This window comes from Phyllopteryx taeniolatus, chromosome 9 (genome assembly GCF_024500385.1).
Source record: "Phyllopteryx taeniolatus isolate TA_2022b chromosome 9, UOR_Ptae_1.2, whole genome shotgun sequence".
Taxonomy (NCBI): domain Eukaryota; kingdom Metazoa; phylum Chordata; class Actinopteri; order Syngnathiformes; family Syngnathidae; genus Phyllopteryx; species Phyllopteryx taeniolatus.
The window spans coordinates 3851043-3871011 of record NC_084510.1 but is presented as its reverse complement, the minus strand read 5'-3'; the positions used below and the strand labels follow the sequence as shown (position 1 = coordinate 3871011).

Below are 19969 nucleotides of genomic sequence, written 5' to 3'. Positions count from 1 at the left end.
GACTGCAGCTTCCAGTTTCCTCTCCTCCTTTTGTTAAAAAACAAAACAAAACAAAAAAAACTGTACCTTGTTGTTCATCTATAAATGTGGTAGTTTTTTTGTATTGGAGACGATCTCCTCGCATGATGCTGAAAAAAGGCAGTCATACAATAGTGAGTATATGAGCAGTCTTGCTGCTGAAATGATTGCAGTATGTAGGCATCCAATCAGAATTGTTTTCAGCGTTGCAGAACCCACCTCTTAGTAAAACATTGCTGGTCTTCTCAAAAATACTACCAGCAAAATCCCCCCTACATTACCAGAAAATTCATTTTCGGAGGCCTCCTGTCTCTCATACTCAAACAGAACATTTCATCCAGGTGGACAGACATACGGACTGAGTGTGATGAGCGACAAAGATTTACTGTTAGTGTCACTGGAGTCTTTTTCATTTAACTGATGGAACAATAATGGTGAACTGTGGGGCAGTTGAGAAGCACAATGTAGCGATTTTACAAAGAGACTTCTTCAATAATTGACTCTGAATAAAGAAGTCACTGTAGTGGAGTGTTCTTTTTGAAAAGGATTCAACAATGGCTCATGAATTAAAATTAAAAACTGGGTGTCACTTTCAAAGCTCAAAGATTCTTTGACAGAGAGGCTTGCCCCTTTGGACCTCATCGACAAATATGCTACACGGTCCGATCCATCCATTTTCTATAATGCTTAATAGGGTTGCACGATAACTGTATTTTATTTTTTTTTGCCACCAATGCCAATAACCGATAACTTGCTGCTTCTCCAAACCGATACAGATACCCAATATAATTTTTTAAATGGTTTATATCAAGGGTCTCCAACGGTTTCCAGGCCAATGACCCACACACTGTTATCTTTATACAATCGTAATAACAGTAAAGATGTGCAATTGTTCTGATATGTTAACAAATTCATAAATATTCATTCATATCTCAGCTATAATGCCATTTATTTTGCTGTCTGCTTTGTCTGTGTCTGCTGTGTGAATGCCAAATGGCTGCCTCATCCTGGCACATCAGCTCACAGATCCCTCTGGTGTATTCCAACAAAATAATGATGTTCTCTCCAGTGGCATTAACTGTAAAGACTGCTTGAGTGACAAAGACGGACGTGTGTAAAAGAATGAAAAAAGGAACTCTGAAGACTCCAAGATGCATTTGCATTAATAACCAAAAATGTAATTTAAATCTTTAAAGCTCGTGACCATAGGTGAGGGTAGGAACGTAGATCGAGCAGTAAATTGAGAGCCTCATCTTTCGGCTCAGCTCCTTCTTTACCACGACAGACCGATACAGAGAGCAGCCTTGAGTTCGAGTCGAGATACCAAAGTCCAACTCTTACTGGAAATGTATTCGATCTACTGCCAGCAATACGGACAAAAGCCTGACACCGGTCGTACAGGGACCGAACAGCCCTTATCATGGGGTCCGGTACTGCCAGCAATGTGGACGAAAGTCTGACACCAGTCGTACAGGAACTGAACAGCCCTTATCGGGGGGTCCGGTACCCCATACTCCTGGAGCAACCTCCATAAGACTTCCTGAAAGAGACACGGTCAAACGCCTTTTCCAAGTCTGACAAAGCACATGTAGACTGGTTGGGGCGAACTCCTGTGCACCCTCCAGAACCCTACTGAGGGTGTAGAGCTGGTCCATTGTACCACAGCCAGGACGAAAACCACACTGCTCCTACTGAATCTGAGATTCGACTTCAAGATGGACCCTCCTCTCGAGCACCCCCGAATAGACCTTCTCGGGGAGGCTGAAGAGCGTGATCCCCATGTAGTAGGAACACACACTATGGTCCTTCTTCTTAAAAAGGGGGACCACCAGCCGAGTCTGCCAATCCAGAGGCACTGTCCCCGATGTCCACGCGATGTTGCAGGGCGTGTCAACCAGGACAGTCCTACAACATCCAGAGACTTTTGGAACTCCAGGCGGCTCTCATCCACCCCCAGGGCCCTGCCACTGAGGAGCTGTTTAACCACCTGGGTGACCTCAACCCTGGAGATAGGAGAGCCCACCTCAGAGTCCCTAGTCTCTGCAGTCATAGGAAGGCATGTCTGTAGAATTAAGGAGGTCTTCAAAGCATTCGGTCCACCGACTCACAACCTCCCGAGTTGAGGTCAGCAGCTCCCTATTCGCACCATACACAGTATTGGTGGTGTACCGCTGACCCCCACCCCACCACCCACCCCCGTAGACATTTTGAGAAGTTAAATATTTGTATTATCAGATTTGGAGTTGAAATAAGACCGAAATGTAAGTTAATTTTGAGAGGGTTTCAACAAGCAACTGGTACCGATTCTGTGAAATGGCCCCAATCCTATTTGAGTTATGGGAGATTATTTTTTCTGTCAGGTGGCTCCCGCTTTGTCTTTCTTTTTTTCCTAGGTGGCGCAAGGAGGAGTTGAGAAAGGAAGCACACACATTTCAGAGCAATTGTTAATTAGCATCCAGTCATTAGCCCTGCAGCCACACTAGTAGGGTAAGACAAAGGTCTTTTCCGTTTTCTGTGTTGAGCTGAGGCCACCAAACCGGACCCCTCTACGCCTCGGCTGCGCCTAGAAAATCTGTCCATAAAAGTTATGAACAGAATCGGTGACAAAGGGCAGCCTTGGCGGAGTCCAACCCTCACCGGAAACAAGTCCGACTTACTGCCAGATATGCGGACCAAACTCTGACACCGATCGTACACCCCGTATCAGGGGGTTTGGTACCCCATCCTCCCGAAGCACCCCCCACAGGACCCCCCGAGGGACACAGTCGAACGCCTTCTCCAAGTCCACAAAACACATGTAGACTGGTTGGGTGAACTCCCATGCACCCACGAGGACCCTGCCAAGGGTTTAGAGCTGGTTCACTGTTCCACGGCCAGGACGAAAACCTAACTGCTCCTCCTGAATCTGAGATTCCACTTCCCGACGGACCCTCCTCTCCAGCACCCCTGAATAGACCTTACCAGGGAGGCTAAGGAGTGTGATGCCCCTGTAGGAACACACCCTCCGGTCCCCTTTCTTAAAAAGGGGGACCACCACCCCAGTCTGCCAATCCAGAGGCACTGTCCCCGATGTCCATGCGATGTGACCACCAAAGCTGCATTCCGCTTGGCCAACCGGTACCCATCAGCTGCCTCAGGAGTCCCACAGGCCAAAAAGACCCGATAAGACTCCTTCTTCAGATTGACGGCATCCCTCACCGTTGGTGTCCACCAACGGGTTTGGGGATTGCCGCCACGACAGGCACCAACCATCTTACAGCCACAGCTTCGGTCGGCTGCCTCAGCAATGGAGGCGCGGAACATGGTCCACTCGGACTCGATGTCCCCCGCCTCCCTCGGAACATGAGCACAGTTCTGTCGGAGGTGGGAGTTGAAACTCCTTCTGACAGGGGATTCCGCCAGACGTTCCCAGCAGACCCTCACAATAGGTTTGGGCCTGCCACGTCGGACCGGCATCTTCCCCCACCATCGGAGCCAACTCACCACCAGGTGGTGATCAGTTGACAGCTCCGCCCCTCTCTTTACCTGAGTGTCCAAGAAATGCGGCCGCAAGTCCGATGACACAAAGTCGATCATCGAACTGCGACCTAGGGTGTCCTGGTGCCAAGTGCACATGTGGACACCCTTATGCTTGAACATGGTGTTCGTTATGGACAATCCGTGATGAGCACAGAAGTCCAATAACAGAACACCGCTCGGGTTCTGATCAGGGGGCCGTTCCTCCCAATCACACCCTTCCTGGTCTCACTGTCATTGCCCACGTGAGCATTGAAGTCCCCCAGCAGAACGATGGAGTCCCCAGCGGGAGTGCTCTCCAGCACCCCCTCCAAGGACTCCAAAAAGGGTGGGTACTCTGAACTGCTGTTTGGTGCATAGGCACAAACAACAGTCAGGACCCGTCCCCCCACCCAACGGCGGAGGGAGGCTACCCTCTCGTCCACCGGGGTGAACCCCAACGTACAGGCGCCGAGTCGGGGAGCAATAAGTTTACCCACATGTGCTCGGCGCCTCTTTCCGTGGGCAATTCCAGAGTGGAAGAGAGTCCAACCCCTCTCGAGAGAACTGGTACCAGAGCCCAAGTTGTGTGTGGAGGCAAGTCCGACTATATCTAGTCGGAACTTCTCGACCTCACACACCAGCTCAGGCTCCTTCCCTGCCAGAGAGGTGACATTCCACGTCCCTAGAGCCAGCTTCTGTAGCCGGGGATCGAATCGCCAAGGTCCCCGCCTTCGGCCACCGCCCAGCTCGCACTGCATCCGACCCCTATGGCCCTTCCTACAGGTGGTGAGCACATGGGAAGGGGGACCCACATTACCCTTTCGGGCTGTGCCCGGCCGGGCCCCATGGGTGCAGGCCTGGCCACCAGGCGCTCGCCTTCGAGCCACCACCTCCAGGCCTGGCTCCAGAGGGGAGCCCTGGGAAACCTGAATCCATTAATTGTACTCGTCATAGGGGTTTTTGGAGCCGTGCTTTGTCTGGTCCCTCACCTTGGACCTGTTTGCCATGGGGGACCCTGCCAGGGGCATAAAGCCCCAGACAACTTAGCTCCTAGGATCATTGGGACACACAAACCCCTCCACATCTATAAGGTAATGGCTCAAGGAGGGGTAGTAGGCCCGTGTTCATAAAAAAACTATAATGGATGGAATGGATGGATGGCTATTTCATAGCTTTAAGCCAGCACTGTGTCTTGAATTGTTCACTATCTACGCTTGGGAAGTTCATTGCCATGATTTTGTGCTCAGAACTGAAATTTTGTTCGCAACTCAAGACAAAAAACATCTGCCTGTCAGAATGTGTACTGGCCCCGTATATTCATGATATAATAAGTTGAGTTTTAGTGATTATTTCATATTTAGCAAATTCATACAATTGCATTCATGGCAATGACTGTAGTAACCTCATTAAAATCAAGGCATTGCAAATGCACAAATTAATAAAGCTTAAAAGAAAAATTTGATTACAAAATTATTAAAATATTTACTTAGCATTGAAATTCCAACAATGCTTTATCTTGATGTTGTCCACACTATGTATAATCAAGGGTGCTCCGATCAGTGTTGTATGCTGCCAATTCCGCTACCGATAATCCATGAGTAAAATATGCTGGCCACTGCCGATACCGATCATATAAATTAGCTGTCAATTTTTCAATTTATTTATGGTGAGTGCTATTTGCTATATGATCTGACATGTTTGTTTGGGTTTGCTTCGCAGTTCTGAAGGGGGTTAGGGGAGGCTATGCTAGGGCTGGGTGATTATGGAAAAAATTATCACAATTATTTTGATGGCTATTGAAATGATGATTAATGAACAAGATTATTCATTTATTTCACAACTTTGTATTTTTTCAACTACCAAAACCCAAGTTTTAATATAACCTAAAAGCACAACCAAAATATAAATTTTATAAATTTTATAAATTACCAAAACCCAAGTTTTAATATAACCTAAAAGCACAACCAAAATATAAATTTGTAACAATAGAAATATCAATTTTCTTTACCGCTTATCCTCACTAAGGTCGCGGGCTGCTGGAGCCTATCCCAGCTATCTTCGCGCAGGAGACGGGGTACACCCTGAACCAGTCGCCAGCCAATCGGAGGCCACATAGAAACAAACAGTGCATTCGCACTCACATTCACACCTACGGGCAATTTAGAGTCTTTAATCAACCTACCACGCATGTTTTGGGGATGTGGGAGGAAACCGGAGTGCCCAGAGAAAACCCACGCAGGGACGGGGAGAGCATGCAAACTCCACACAGGCGGGGCGGTGATTTGAACCCTGGTCCCCAGAACTGTGAGGCAGATGTGCTAACCAGTCGTCTACCATGCCGCCATCAGGTTTTAACATTCAATTAAAATGTATCGGAAGGAAGAGTTAAATAAATTAACCTAAATATAAAAATGAACGATTCAATACAAATATACTTAAAAGGTAAATATAGTATATATAGATAAAACCCAGAATCAGAATCATCTTTATTTGCCAATTTTGATTGACAGAGAATACTTTTGAGACATAAAAAAAAAAAACAGACACTGAGCAATTAAAGGTTACCAGGAATGTGGTAATGCAGGTAAAAAAAAAAAATTCTTGACAATTGTGCAAAAAGATGCAGAGCAGTTTGAAATGACTAATAGAACAATAGTCCGGTGCAACGACCATTGTGCAAAGGATGCAGAGACTTTACGAAATTGATGCAGTTTAGCAGTTTAAAGTGACTAGTAGTGTGATAATCGGGAACAATGTCAATTGTGCAAATGGTGCAGATGCTACTCAAGCACATGAGTGGCCAGTATTGGTCAACACCAGATATGCAAATAGTGCAGAGTGGTGAGACTACTATGGTGAGTGCACAAGTAATGTATAATTGGCCCGATAGAGCTGTGACAAACTCAAGCCAAAAATTGGCAGCATGTTCCAATGGAATTGTTAGTTAACTGTTTAAGAAGTTAATGGCAAGAGGGAAGAAGCTGTTGGAATGTCTGCTTGTTTTAGTTTGCATCGTTCGATAGCGCCTACCTGAGGGGAGGAGGTGGAAGAGGTGGTGGGCAGATTGTGGAGGGTCCAAGAGGATTTTGCACGCTCTTGTCTTAGTTCTGGCAGCGTGGAAGTCCTCAAGGGTGGGTAGGGGGGTACCGACAATCTTTTCAGCAGTTTTGGTTGTCCGTTGCAGTCGGAGTTTGTCCTTTTTTGTAGCAGCACGAAACCGGATTGTTATGGAAGAACACAGGACTGATTCGATGACTGCTGTGTAGAACTGCCTCAACAGCTCCTGTGGAAGGCTGTGCTTCCTCAGAAGCTGCAGGAAGTACATCCTCTGCTGGGCCTTTTTGAGGATGGAGTTGATGTTGATCTTCAACTTCAGCACCTGACAGATGGTAATTCTTAGGAACTTGAAGGTCTCGACGGTTGACACAGGCCAGTTGGACAGCGTGAGGGGCAGCTGTGGCGAAGGATGCCTCCTGAAGTCCACAATCATCTCTACAGTCTTGAACGTGTTCAGCTCCAGGTTGTGTCGGCCGCAGCACAGCTCAAGCCGGTCCATTTCCTGTCGATACGCAGACTTGTCACTGTCTTTGATGAGGCTGATGAACTTCAGGAGTTTGACAGCCGGGTGCGTTGACGTGCAGTTGTTCGTGTAGAGAGAGAAGAGCAAGGACACAACCTTGGGGCACCCCTGTGCTGATGGTGCGTGTAGATGAGGTGGTGTCACTCAGCCTCACCTGTTGTGTCCTGCCCGTCAGAAAGCTGTAAATCCACTGGCAGATGGCAGGCGAGACGCTGAGCTGGAGAAGTTTGGAGGAAAGGAGTTCAGGGATGATGGTGTTGAACGCAAAGCTGAAGTCCTTGGACGGGTCCTTGCGTAGGTCCCTGAACCGTTGAGGTGTTCTAGGATGAAGTGCAGTCCCATGTTGACTGTGTCATCCACAGACCCGTTTGCTCAGTAGGCAAACTGCAGGGGGTCCGGCAGGGGACCCGTGACGCTCTTGAGGTGGTCCAACACGAGGTGTTCAAAGGACTTCATGACCACAGCTCTCAGGGCAACAGGTCTGTAGTCATTCAGACCCGAGATCGCAGGTTTCTTGGGGACTGGGATGATGGTGGAGCGTTTGCAAGATGGTGGTACTTCACACACTTACAGAGATCTATTGAAGATCTGTGTGAAGACTGGAGCGAACTGGTCCGCGCAGACTTTGAGGTAGGATTGGAACACAAGGTCTCGGCCTGCCGCTTTGTTGATCTTTTGTTGTTTGAAGTTGCCTTTCACAACCTGTTCGTGGATGGTCAACGCAGGAGGGGGATTCAGAGGTGTGATGGTGGTCGGTGGTGCGGCTGGGTGGATGTGGGGTGTGAAAGTGTCCTTTTCAAATCTGCAATAGAAGGTGTTCAAGTCGTCGGCTAGTCTTTTATTGTTCTCAGCTTGAGGGGATGGTTACTTGTAATTGGTTAGTGATTATAATTCATGCCAGACTGATTTAGAGATCGTTTAGATTCGATCCCCGGCTACAGAAACTGTTTTTCTGACTTTACTGCATAATTTCTCTTTGTGATGTTAATTTATTTAGTCAGCTGGTTTCTAGCGCAATTATACAGGGCTCTATCCCCACTTTTATATGTGCCCTCTTTAGCCAGACGAAGTTGCTAAAGTTTGGCAATCACTGTAGCTATTCAGTAAACCATATCAGTGGAGCCGGCCCCCGCTTCCATGGAGCCCTAAGCAAAAATTACATTTTGGAGCTCCCTTTTTCTTTCCATAATATTGCTTACTGATCATTCATAAACCTACTATAAACTTAGTGTTACACTGCTGAAGTAGTGTAGCACTGGCAGAGTGGTTGACATACTGTCAGTCTGACATGTCTTTACCAATGTATGGTTTTTAATCTCAAAAGGTAGCAGCACATTTAGCTACAAGAACAGACCTTCCAATTTATATAGCACGAAGGGCCTGATTTCCTAAAGGTTTGCACACCAAAAATGGGTGCAAACTGTCATGAACGGAACAGCGGATAGGACCCAAAAATGCACGACTCCAAAACAGATGGACAGTTTCCAAAAAGAGAGGTTTAATAGACGGGCATAGGTCGGTACACAGGCAGGCAATCCAAAAGAGGCAACAGTATCCAAAAACGTGAGGCAAAGAGACAAGGTCGATAATCGGAACAGGGTCAAGCCTTACTGTGAGTCTATGACGTGGAAACAAGGAATGCTGGAACGCGACAACAAGGTACAACGAACTGGCAACGAGAGGAAATGAGACACGAGGTTATATACAAGGGGTAATTAGGGTGAACGAGGCACAGGTGGTGAAGATGCTCACAGGAGCAGGTGTGTGTGAAACAGGGGGGAAGACAAAACCCGGAACACACACACACACACATGACAGTACCTCCCCCCCCTTAACGGCCGGCCCCAGACGGCCCTGGGGCTCCTGGATGCGCAACGTGGAAGTCCCGAATGAGCGAATCATCCACGATAAACGCAGACGGTACCCAGGAACGCTCCTCAGGCCCATAGCCCTCCCAGTCCACCAGATATTGAAACCCCCTGCCCCTCCGACGAGGGGCTGAGTAGGCTGACGTGAAAAGTAGGGTGGACCCGCATAGACCTTGGGAGCCTCAGCGTCACGGTGACAGGGTTGATGATTTTTGTGATGGGGAAGGGCCCAACGAACCTGGGAGCGAGCTTCTTGGACTCCACCCGGAGTGGAATATGCTTGGTCGAGAGCCAAACTCGCTGACCCACTTTGTAGTTCGGGGCCGGTGTCCTCCGACGGTCAGCAGCGACCTTGTAGGACCTTCCCTGGCGCAGCAGCATCTGGCGGGCTCGCTCACAGGTCCTCCTGCAGCGTCTCACCAAGGTTATTGCTGCTGGAACTGTGGATTCTGGGGCTATGGCAGGAAACAGAGATGGTTGGTAACCATGCACAACGTGAAAAGGCGATAGACCAGTGGATGCAGAGGGGAGGGAATTGTGGGAGAATTCGACCCAAACCAGTTTCTGAGACCAGGATCGCGGCTCCTGTGAAGCGAGACATCGGAGCCCCGTCTCCAGGTCCTGGTTCAGCCTCTCGGTTTGGCCGTTGGTTTCAGGATGAAACCCAGATGACAGACTGACAGTAGCACCTATGAGATTGCAAAACTCCTTCCAAAATTGCGAAATGAATTGGGGACCCCTATCAGACACCACATTCTTTGGGAAACCATGGAACTTAAAAACCTGATTAATCATTAGCTCGGCAGTGTCCTTAGCTGAGGGGAGTTTTGGAAGTGCAATGAAGTGTGCCATCTTAGAGAACCTGTCAACAACTGTAAGAATGGTGGTATTGCCTTTAGAGGCCGGTAATCCTGTCACAAAGTCTACGGAAATGTCTGACGTTGTGGTATTGGCAGGGGTCGCAACTCCCCAGAAGGACGTTGATGAGTGGGCTTGTTAGCAGCACATACCTGGCAAGCATTGACGTAATCGATAACATCCCTCCTAACATTAGGCCACCAAAAGCGCTGTTTGACCACTGATTGCGTCTTGGCAATGCCTGGGTGACATACAGTTCGGTTCGTGTGAGCCCAGTGGATGACTCTTCCCCTTAAGGTCGGAACCACATAAAGCCTGTTCTCAGGGCAATCTTCAGGGCTAGGAGTGTCTTTCAGAGCCCCTTTGACCGCATTTTCAATGTCCCACACAAACGCGGAAATGAAACATGATTTAGGCAAGATAGTCTTAGGGTCGGACAAATAATTCTCTTCGGAGAAAATGCGTGACAAAGCATCTGGCTTACCATTTTTAGAACCCGGTCGGTAGGATAACGTAAAATTAAATCTAGTGAAGAACAGAGCCCATCTAGCCTGCCTCGCATTTAATCTTTTAGCAGTCTTGATATATTCAAGGTTCTTGTGATCTGTCCATACTAAAAAGTCCGTGCCCCCTCTAGCCAGTGCCTCCACTCCATCAAAGCCACCTTGACTGCCAACAGTTCACGGTCACCAATGTCATAATTTCTCTCAGCTGGGGTAAATTTTTTGGAGAGGAAAGCACAAGGATGTAACTTATCATCCTTGAGAGATTTCTGGGAGAGCACTGCTCCTATTCCGGCATCAGACGCATCGACTTCCACCACAAACTGGTGTTTGAGATCCGACAAAGTAAGGATGGGAGCGGAGGTAAAGCTCGACTTAAGTTTTTGAAAAGCTGCCTGACAAAGCGGGTTCCATACAAAAGGTTGGTGTGGCGAGGTAAGATCATGCAAAGGAGAGGCTATTGAACTGAAATTTCTAATGAATTTTCTGTAGAAGTTTGCGAACCCTAAGAACCTTTGTACATCTTTGCGTGACGTGGGAGTAGGCCAATTAATAACTGCATCGACTTTGCAAGGGTCCATCTTGACTTCACCTTGAGCCAGGACGAAACCCAGAAAAGAAACGGACGCCTTGTGGAACTCACATTTCTCAGCCTTGACATAGAGTTGATTCTGCAGTAACTGCTGCAAAACAGAGCAGACATGAATAATGTGAGTCTCCTCATCCGGGGAGAATATCAAAATGTCATCTAGATAAACAAAAACATAAACACTCAACATGTCACGCAGGACATCGTTGACAAGGTTCTGGAAAACAGCTGGAGCGTTAGTAAGCCCAAAAGGCTTTACCAAATATTCATAATGTCCCGTTGGTGTGTTGAATGCTGTTTTCCATTCATCCCCCTCCCTTATCCTGACTAGATGATCATTTCTTAAGTCCAGTTTGGTGAAAATCTTGGCTCCCTCCAGGAACTCAAAGGCGGTGGAGATGAGAGGAAGAGGGTACCTGTTTTTTACCGTGATCTCGTTGAGACCCCGGTAATCGATACAGGGTCGCAGGGTCTTGTCTTTCTTGTCCACGAAGAAAAATCCTGCTCCCGCAGGGGATGAAGATGGGCGAATGATCCCGGCTGCTAGTGATTCTTCTACGTACTCCTTCATGGCCTTGTGTTCCGGCCCTGAAAGAGAGAACAACCTCCCTCGTGGGGGTGTGGTTCCAGGCAGCAAGTCAACAGCACAGTCATAAGGTCTGTGGGGTGGAAGGGATTTGGCCTTGGACTTGGAAAAAACATCTTTAATATCCTGATAACAGGTGGGCACTTGAGATAAATCAGGATCCCCAGATGGGGTCTGTGGAGTGTCCTTAGAAACATGACCCTGAACATCACGTGGCGGCTTGAAACAGTTCCGGGCGCAATTGCTGCCCCATGACATAACCTGCCCAGAGGACCAGTCAATGTGGGGGTTATGTAATTTCAACCATGGGTTCCCTAAGATAACGTCATGATTCATGGCGTCAAAAACATGAAAACTAATACGTTCCGAGTGAGAATCAGGGAATGTCAATGTGAGTGTTTGGGTGCGGTGAGTGATCTTGCCCATAAAACTGCCGTCTGCAGCATAGGTGTTGCGGTGGCGTTTTATTCCAAAGGTTCTAAGGTGCATACGTCTAACCAGGATGGAATTGAGTAAGTTTGCATCAGAACCAGAGTCAATTAATACAGGCGTATGAATTTCTTGATCAGGAGAGCATAGTGTCACTTTAGGAAGAACCCGTGTAGGGTCTTCCTTAATGAAATTCAGACTCACCTCTCCCGTACCCTGGCTACCGGCACCGGCAACTTTGACGTGACAGTTGCTCACGGAATGACCCAACTGACCGCAGTAGAAGCACCGCCCTTCCCTCAGCCGGCGTTGACGTTCCTCAGGGGAGAGACGGAACCTGCCCAGTTGCATGGGTTCCTCCGTGGGGACACTAGCCAGTGGGTTGAGACCGGAACCAGGGGATCTGTCTTGGTTTGGCTGGTCACCGAGGCTCGTCCTCCAAGTGCGCGTTGACGCAGCCCTCCGCCAATCTCCATCTAGCTCGCGATCCAAAAGCCTCTTGTCGATTTTTACGGCGAGAGCAATGAGAGCGTCCAAGTCGGTCGGCAGGTCTAGCGGGACTAAATGATCCTTGACGGCGGGGGATAGTCCTTGAAAAAAGGCATCGAGTAGCGCCCGATTATTCCAATGACTCTCAGATGCTAGAATGCGAAACTCAATCGCGTAACCTGACACCCGGCGCTTGCCTTGTTGTAAGGTGACAAGGGAGCGAGCTGCCTCACGATCAGGAGTGGAAAATTGAAAAATTTGCTCCATAGTCTTTACGAAAAAAGCCCATGAATGACACGCGGCGGAATTGCGGCTCCATTCAGTAGTAGCCCACGCCTCCGCACGACCAGTCAGGTGGGAAATGACGAATGCGATTTTTGACCGCTCGGTGGGGAATGCAGCTGCCTGCAGCTCAAAGTGGAGTTCGCACTGCGTGATGAACGGCTTAATGTTCCCAGAATTTCCAGAGAACCTCTCCAGTCGAGAGAGCTGTGGGCAGACAGCAGCGGAGGTGGCAGGTGGCTGCATGGTGACTACTTCACATGGAAGTACCGTGGCGGTACTGGGTGTGGTGCCAACTGGTTCCTTCTTTTGAAAAAATTTCATAAGAAGTTCAAACTGCGAGGCCACCTGTCTCATCATATTGTCCTGATAACTTGACAGTCCCTCTAGATGAAGGTGGAGGGCAGCAATCTGCTCATCCTGCTTCATGAGGCGTTGACCCTCCGCTTGAAGGGCTTTGCGCACCGGGTCTGAGTCTGCTGGGTCCATGTTATGGCCAGTTCGTTCTGTCATGAACGGAACAGCGGATAGGACCCAAAAATGCACGACTCCAAAACAGATGGACAGTTTCCAAAAAGAAAGGTTTAATAGACGGGCATAGGTTGGTACACATGCAGGCAATCCAAAAGAGGCAACAGTATCCAAAAACGTGAGGCAAAGAGACAAGGTCGATAATCGGAACAGGGTCAAGCCTTACTGTGAGTCTATGACGTGGAAACAAGGAATGCTGGAACGCGACAACAAGGTACAACGAACTGGCAACGAGAGGAAATGAGACACGAGGTTATATACAAGGGGTAATTAGGGTGAACGAGGCACAGGTGGTGAAGATGCTCACAGGAGCAGGTGTGTGTGAAACAGGGGGGAAGACAAAACCCGGAACACACACACACACACATGACACAAACTTATTTGCTCATGCAAACAGATGTGGAGGCTGCTCTACTAACAGGGCACATCCAAGATTGCATTTCCTAAATGCCCAAAATTTTGCAAACTTCATTTTGCGTGTTTTGGGAGGAGTAAATTGTAATTTATTTTTTTTTCATGCGCAATTTGATTTATCACGCTTGAGACAAATTGCTGTGGCTTGTTTAGCATCTTTAAATACGTAATAATAATAATTTGAAAGGTAGGTGCAAACCAGCACACACAGGTACTAGCATAACGCATGCAAAAAAAGGCAGTGCGGGAACCTTTTCCAATTGTTAAAATATTTTTTAACCCCAGAAACAAGGGCTGCCAGTCACAAGAAAGAGTCAGGCCATATCACCTGGAGATCGACCGTGTCCTTCGGGGAGTCCTGTATGAGGTACCAAACCCCCTGATACGTGTGTTCCAACTACACTGCTCAGCCTCCCTGGTAAGGTCTATTCAGGGGTGCTGGAGAGGAGGGTCCGTCGGGAAGTCGAATCTCAGATTCAGGAGGAGCAGTGTGGTTTTCGTCCTGGCCGTGGAACAGTGGACCAGCTCTACACCCTCGGCAGGGTCCTCGAGGGTGCATGGGAGTTCGCCCAACCAGTCTACATGTGTTTTGTGGACTTGGAGAAGGCGTTCGACCGTGTCCCTCGGGGAGTCCTGTGGAGAGTGCTTCGGGAGTATGGGGTACCGAACCCCCTGATACGGGCTGTTCGGTCCCTGTATGACCAGTGTCAGAGTTTGGTCCGCATTGCTGGCAGTAAGTCGGACTCGTTTCCGGTGAGAGTTGGACTCCGCCAAGGCTGCCCTTTGTCACCGATTCTGTTCCTTACTTTTATGAACAGAATTTCTCAGTGCAGCTGAGGCGTAGAGGGGTCCGGTTTGGTGGCCTCAGTATTGCAGCCGGTTCACAACAGAGTGTGAACCGGCTGGGATGAGAATCAGCACCTCCAAATCTGAGACAATGGTCCTCAGTCGGAAAAGGGTGGCGTGCCTTCTGCAGGTCAGGGATGAGATCCTGCTCCAAGTGGTGGAGTTCAACTATCTTGGGGTCTTTTTCATGAGTGAGGTCAGAATGGAACGAGTGATCGACAAGCGGATTGGTGCGGCGTCTGCAGTGATGCAGACTTTATATCGGTCCGTTGTGGTGAATAAGGAGCTAAGCCGAAAGGCGAAGCTCTCAATTTACCGGTCGATCTATGTTCCTACCTTGACCTATGGTCACGAGCTGTGGGTCGTGAAAACACATTGAAGCGGATCTTCGTGAAAAGAAAGAATGAATGGTACATCGATTCTGTTGTTCTGTCCTGTTGTTCTGTTGATTAATTGCTCTTGGGGGTCCTTTTGTGATTGCTTGGCCCGAAGCAGGATCTTAGTTCACGTATGCCTTAGTTCGGCTCTGCATATGTTAGTATTTATTGTATATTTATGCAATAAAAAAGATTAATCATAATCTGATAGAATGTTGTAACAAACAAAAAACAGCATGTGTGATGTGTTATTTTAGTTATAATAGTTTGCACTCTCAGACTAACTGGATTGTTAATTTATGAGCAGACATTCAAATTTAAACTTTTTTGTCAAACATGATCGCTCTCCCCAAGATATTTGTAGTGGTAACCTGCTTCTTTAACGCAGACATTTTTTGTTGTTGTTGTTTTTATTGGTCACAAATATCAACAGTCTTGCGTAAGAAGATTTCGTCGATATGAAAGTTAAAGATTACAGCATAAATCAATAGGGCCCATGAGTTTCTGACAATATCTTTTTAGTCTCATTTTAAACAAAGTCCTGAGGTTTTTAAAAAGAACTATAATCTAAAAAATAAATTAGTAATATGAGCCACTCAAAGGGCGGAAAGGCTTTAACATATTGGAAGGAATGAGCTGGAAATCAATGTGATAGCATTACAAGCATTGTCAGTGACCGGCTGAGGTCAGCTTGTAACAACTTAAAAGCTTAAGATAATTACTCCGAAAATGTGCCTTAATTGAGATAAATAACTTCGGTTCATTACAATCTGCCCAATATTTATCCACCAGCGTGATTAATACAAATAAATAAATAAATAAACCACCCAAAAAAAAAAACGGTCAAGTCGTAGGTTACAGTACGTATAATGAATTGTGTTCCATCCAAAGCATCTTTCCGAAATTGCCAACGTTTCAGTTGTTGAATTGATCTTTACTGTCAGTGTGTGCATGCATTGGGTCTTTGCATTAACTGTTCTGTTGTTTTCGTTGTTTTTTGTTTTTTAAGTTTAAAACACCGCTCAACAACGTACATTGCACCGTAAACACGTTTTGCTGAGGAAAATAAAACTAATGATGTTGTGGGTCTGTCCGTGGTATGGTGCTACTGCGTCAAACACACATTTCAGGTTGTATTCTGCCGGTTAAAAACAAAGCCTACACAGGTGCGCTGTTGCAAAATGTGGGCTTTGGACAATAGAAATAAGATGATCGAAGGCGTGTATGCATGGAGGCATATGGCGTTTATCTACTTACCTTGAACCCCACCGTGTTTCCCAAAAGCAGCAGCAATAGGATGCCGCTCAATATGCGCAGGAGTGAGAAGGCGTTTATCCCCGATTCAAGCAACCAACAAACGTGTTTCAGACCAACAATTTTTTGTAACTGTCCAATTCTCTTTGGAGCCACATTCTAAAACGATTCGGGCTGTCTCCCTCTTCCCTTCTCGCTCCCACCCGCCCCCTTTCCTTTTCTTTGCATCACTCCTTTCTCTATATTCTCCATCACCGTCTGGTCGATTTTACCACATATTAAGTTGACGGCAATTCTAAAGTGACACTTCCGGTGGTTTCTGTTTTACAAAGTAAAAGGTAGTTCGTCTTCTTTCTATTAAAGAGCTTGTTTTCTCCGGTTACTCCGGTTTCCTCCCACATCCCCAAAACATGCGTGGTAGGTTAATTGAAGACTCTAAATTACCCGTAGGTGTGAATATGAGTGTGAATGGTTGTTTGTGTATATGTGCCCTGCGATTGGCTGGCGACCAGTTCAGGGTGTACCCCGCCTCTCGCCTCAATGGTTAAGATCATCGCCTGCCACCGTGGGGGACCTAGGTTCAAGACCTCGACCGGACCATCCGCCAACATCCCCCGGACTCACGGCTCTGGTGTCCTTGAGCAAGACACTGATACCCCGAAATGCTCTCCGGGCGCTTCAGCTGCCCCCTGCTCCAGTGTGTTCCACTAACATGTGTATGTGTTCACTGTGATGGGTTAAATGCAGAGAACAAATTTTGTGTGTATGCATGCATGTTCATGACAATAAAGGGTGATTCTATTCTATTCTATTCTAAAATAGCTGGGATAGGCTCCAGCACGCCCACGACCCTAGTGAAGATAAGCGGTACAGAAAATAGATGGTTGGATATATATAATATCTGATATGGGCAGCCGGCAATCTGTGTTCTGTTGTTGTACGTGCTGCCTAGCTTCATAACAAAGTTTTTAAAACTCATTTTGTGTGATATATTGAGTGAAATGGACAAACAGAGGCCTTATTAAACGGATGAAGGCAGCCTTTCCAGTTAGCGGTATCTTAACCCCTTCCCTCAATGACCCCTCACACCCGCACCTCTCCCACCTTATACTACAATGACGTGCTGCTAACTTTAGAAAAGGTTGGGACTGAAAATCAACAACTGGCCTCTCTTAAAATTGTGATCCTGCAAAATAATCCCAGTTTTTTTACAGTAATTGTAACGGATTACAGTTACCTTTATTTTTGTATTCTGATTACATAATCCTGTTAGAGGTATTCCGTTATTCCCCAAACCTTTTATATAGCTCTTAATCACAAAAGAGTCTCAAAGGGCTTCACAGGCCCACAGTTGGGAATGATGATTGACAACAACCCCGAATCTAAACCCCCCCAATCGGGCAAGGAAAATCTCAGTCCCATTTGGGGAAAAAAATAAACTTGTGAAGGGACCGCAGATGGGAGGCACCCACCTTCCAGGATGACCAGGCTGCAATGGATGTCAAGTGGGCAATATTTTTCACATAGTCTGGTGCTCTACAATGTTCATTGCAATGGCAAGATGCTCTACAATGTTCATTAAGATGGCGTAAGAGTCCATTTAAAGAGAAAAGGTGCTGCAGGGTAGACGCCTTCGGTGGTTCTGCCTCAAGATCTGGCCTGGTCGGTTGGAGCAGAATCCTCCATGGCAATGACCACTGGGGAAGTGGTCCACCTAGATCTTGTCCCAGTTGGTCGGTGCAGAACCCAAAGAGCAACAGCCTCACATACGGTCACCAGAGAGGAGACAAGCGGTAGTAAAACAGGCCATGATTTTAACTGAATGCTAAATAGTAGAAATAAGTCAAGTCAGGATTTAAACATTCCTACTGAGGTAGCAGCTCTAACATCCACGGGTAGGGCATTCCAGAATGCTGGCGCCCAAATAAAAAATGCTTGAGAGCCTGCAGACTTCTTTCTGGCTCTCGGAGTAAATAAGAGACCAGCGTTTTGTGAGTGTAGGTTTCATGACGGAACATACGGTACAGCTAACTCAGCGAGATAAGAGGGTGCTAACCCGTGTGATATTTTAGTACCAGGACCTTAAAATTGCATCTCAAGTCGACCGGGAGAGAATGGAAGTTGGCCAAAATGGGGGTAATATGATCGAACTTTCTCGTCCTTGCCAAAAGTCTCACTACAATGTTTTGTACTAACTGCAGACTTTTAATACTGGATATGGGAAAACCAGAAAGCAGCACGTTACAATAGTTGAGGCGAGACGGAACAAATGCATGAACTATGATCTCTGCATCACTCGCAGGTAGGATGGGATGTAGCTTAGTGATATTGCGAAGATGAAAAAAAATGCACTTTTGGTACTATAAATGTGCTTTTGAAAGGAGAGTATTGAGTCAAATATAACCGAGATTTTTTAATGACTCCCTTTGGGTAATGGTGCTTTTGTCAAAACTCAGTGGTTATGTTGAGTAAGACCAATAATCAACAGCTCAGTTTTCTCAGGGTTGAGGACCAAAAAGATACAGGATATCCACTGTTAATTTCAGCGAGACACGACTCAATATTAGGGCAATCACATGTTCTATTTAGTTTTAAAGGTATGTATAGCTGAGTATTGCCAGCATAACAGTGAAAGCTAATCTTATATTTGCGTATGATATCACCAAGCGGCAGCATATAAATACTGAACAAAAGATGGCCGAGTAACGATCCCTGTGGGACTCTGCAAGTGACATTGAAATACTCAGAGGTCACATTACCATGAATTACGTGGTGCATTCTATCCGAGCGATAAGATCAAAACCAAGAAAGTGTTGGGCCTGGAATAACGATATGCGTTTCGAGGCCATCTTGTTTGATATTATGATCAACGGTATCAAAGGCTGTGCTGAGGTCGAGTATTAATGTCTCAGTGATGGAAGAATTCAACCGGGCTTGAGGCACGATATCCTTAATCTCATTCCGAATGAGCTCAATTTTTTTAGTAAAAAATTGCATGAAATCACCAGCTGAAAAGGAGGAGCTTTAGGTAGTACGTTGCTTTTGGGTTAGCATTGCTACTGTATTAAATAAGTATTTAAGAGTTATTTTTGTTAAGGCAAATTATTTGGTAAAAATAATTTGTTTTAGGCGGCATGGTGGATGACTGATTAGCACATCCGCCTCACAGTTCTGAGGACAGGTGTTCAAATCCGGCCGCACCTGTGTGGAGTTTATATGTTTATACTCACAACCGGTGTACTCTGAGAAAGTACACTCACAACCGGTGTACTTTCTCAGAATACACCAGTTGTGAGTGTGAGTGCGAATGGTTGTTTGTGTATACGTGCCCTGCAATTGGCTGGCGACCAGTTCAGGGTGTACCCGGCCTCTCGCCCGAAGATAGCCGGGATAGGCTACAGCACGCCCAGGACCCGAGTGAGGATAAGCGGTGCAGAAAATTAATGAATTAATAATTAGTTTTAGCTGAAAGGAGAGCTTGTTTGTATTTCAGTAAACTATCCCCCATGCCTTACGGAAGACCTCAAGTTTAGTCGTACACCATTTGCGCTCAAGCTTTCGACATACTTGTTTTAGTTCTCTGTGAACTAAGGAGTCAAGTTCTTAGGAAACGTTTTAAGTTTTAATGGCACTACGGTATTAAGGACGTTACTCAGAGCCACATTAAAATCATTTGTGAGATTATCACTAAAACCCACATAAGAAGGACAAGATGTAAATGCTGAGGGTAATAGCTCAGCGAGTGCAGCAGTTGTTGAAGAACAAATATTACGGCTGCTATAGCTTTGGTTGTGGTCAGAACGATGGCAATGGGCCAAACCTTTATTCTAAATTTTATGAATGGTTG

At 46.7% G+C, this 19969-nt stretch overlaps 1 protein-coding gene across 5 annotated transcripts in view; it reads right to left on the bottom strand.

The window, feature by feature from the left end:
- The window catches only part of cntn2 (contactin 2), a 126639-nt gene extending 110285 nt beyond the window's left edge, over positions 1-16354 (bottom strand). The window contains exon 1 of one of the 5 annotated variants that reach the window (XM_061784534.1): positions 16126-16354. The gene's annotated coding sequence lies outside the window, so the exon portion shown is untranslated. Of the gene's footprint in view, positions 1-6546; positions 6566-9202; positions 10892-16125 lie in introns of those variants that run through there. The other 4 variants (XM_061784533.1, XM_061784529.1, XM_061784531.1 and 1 more) reach the window with 4 other exon arrangements.
- Between the last annotated feature and the right edge of the window lie 3615 nt (positions 16355-19969).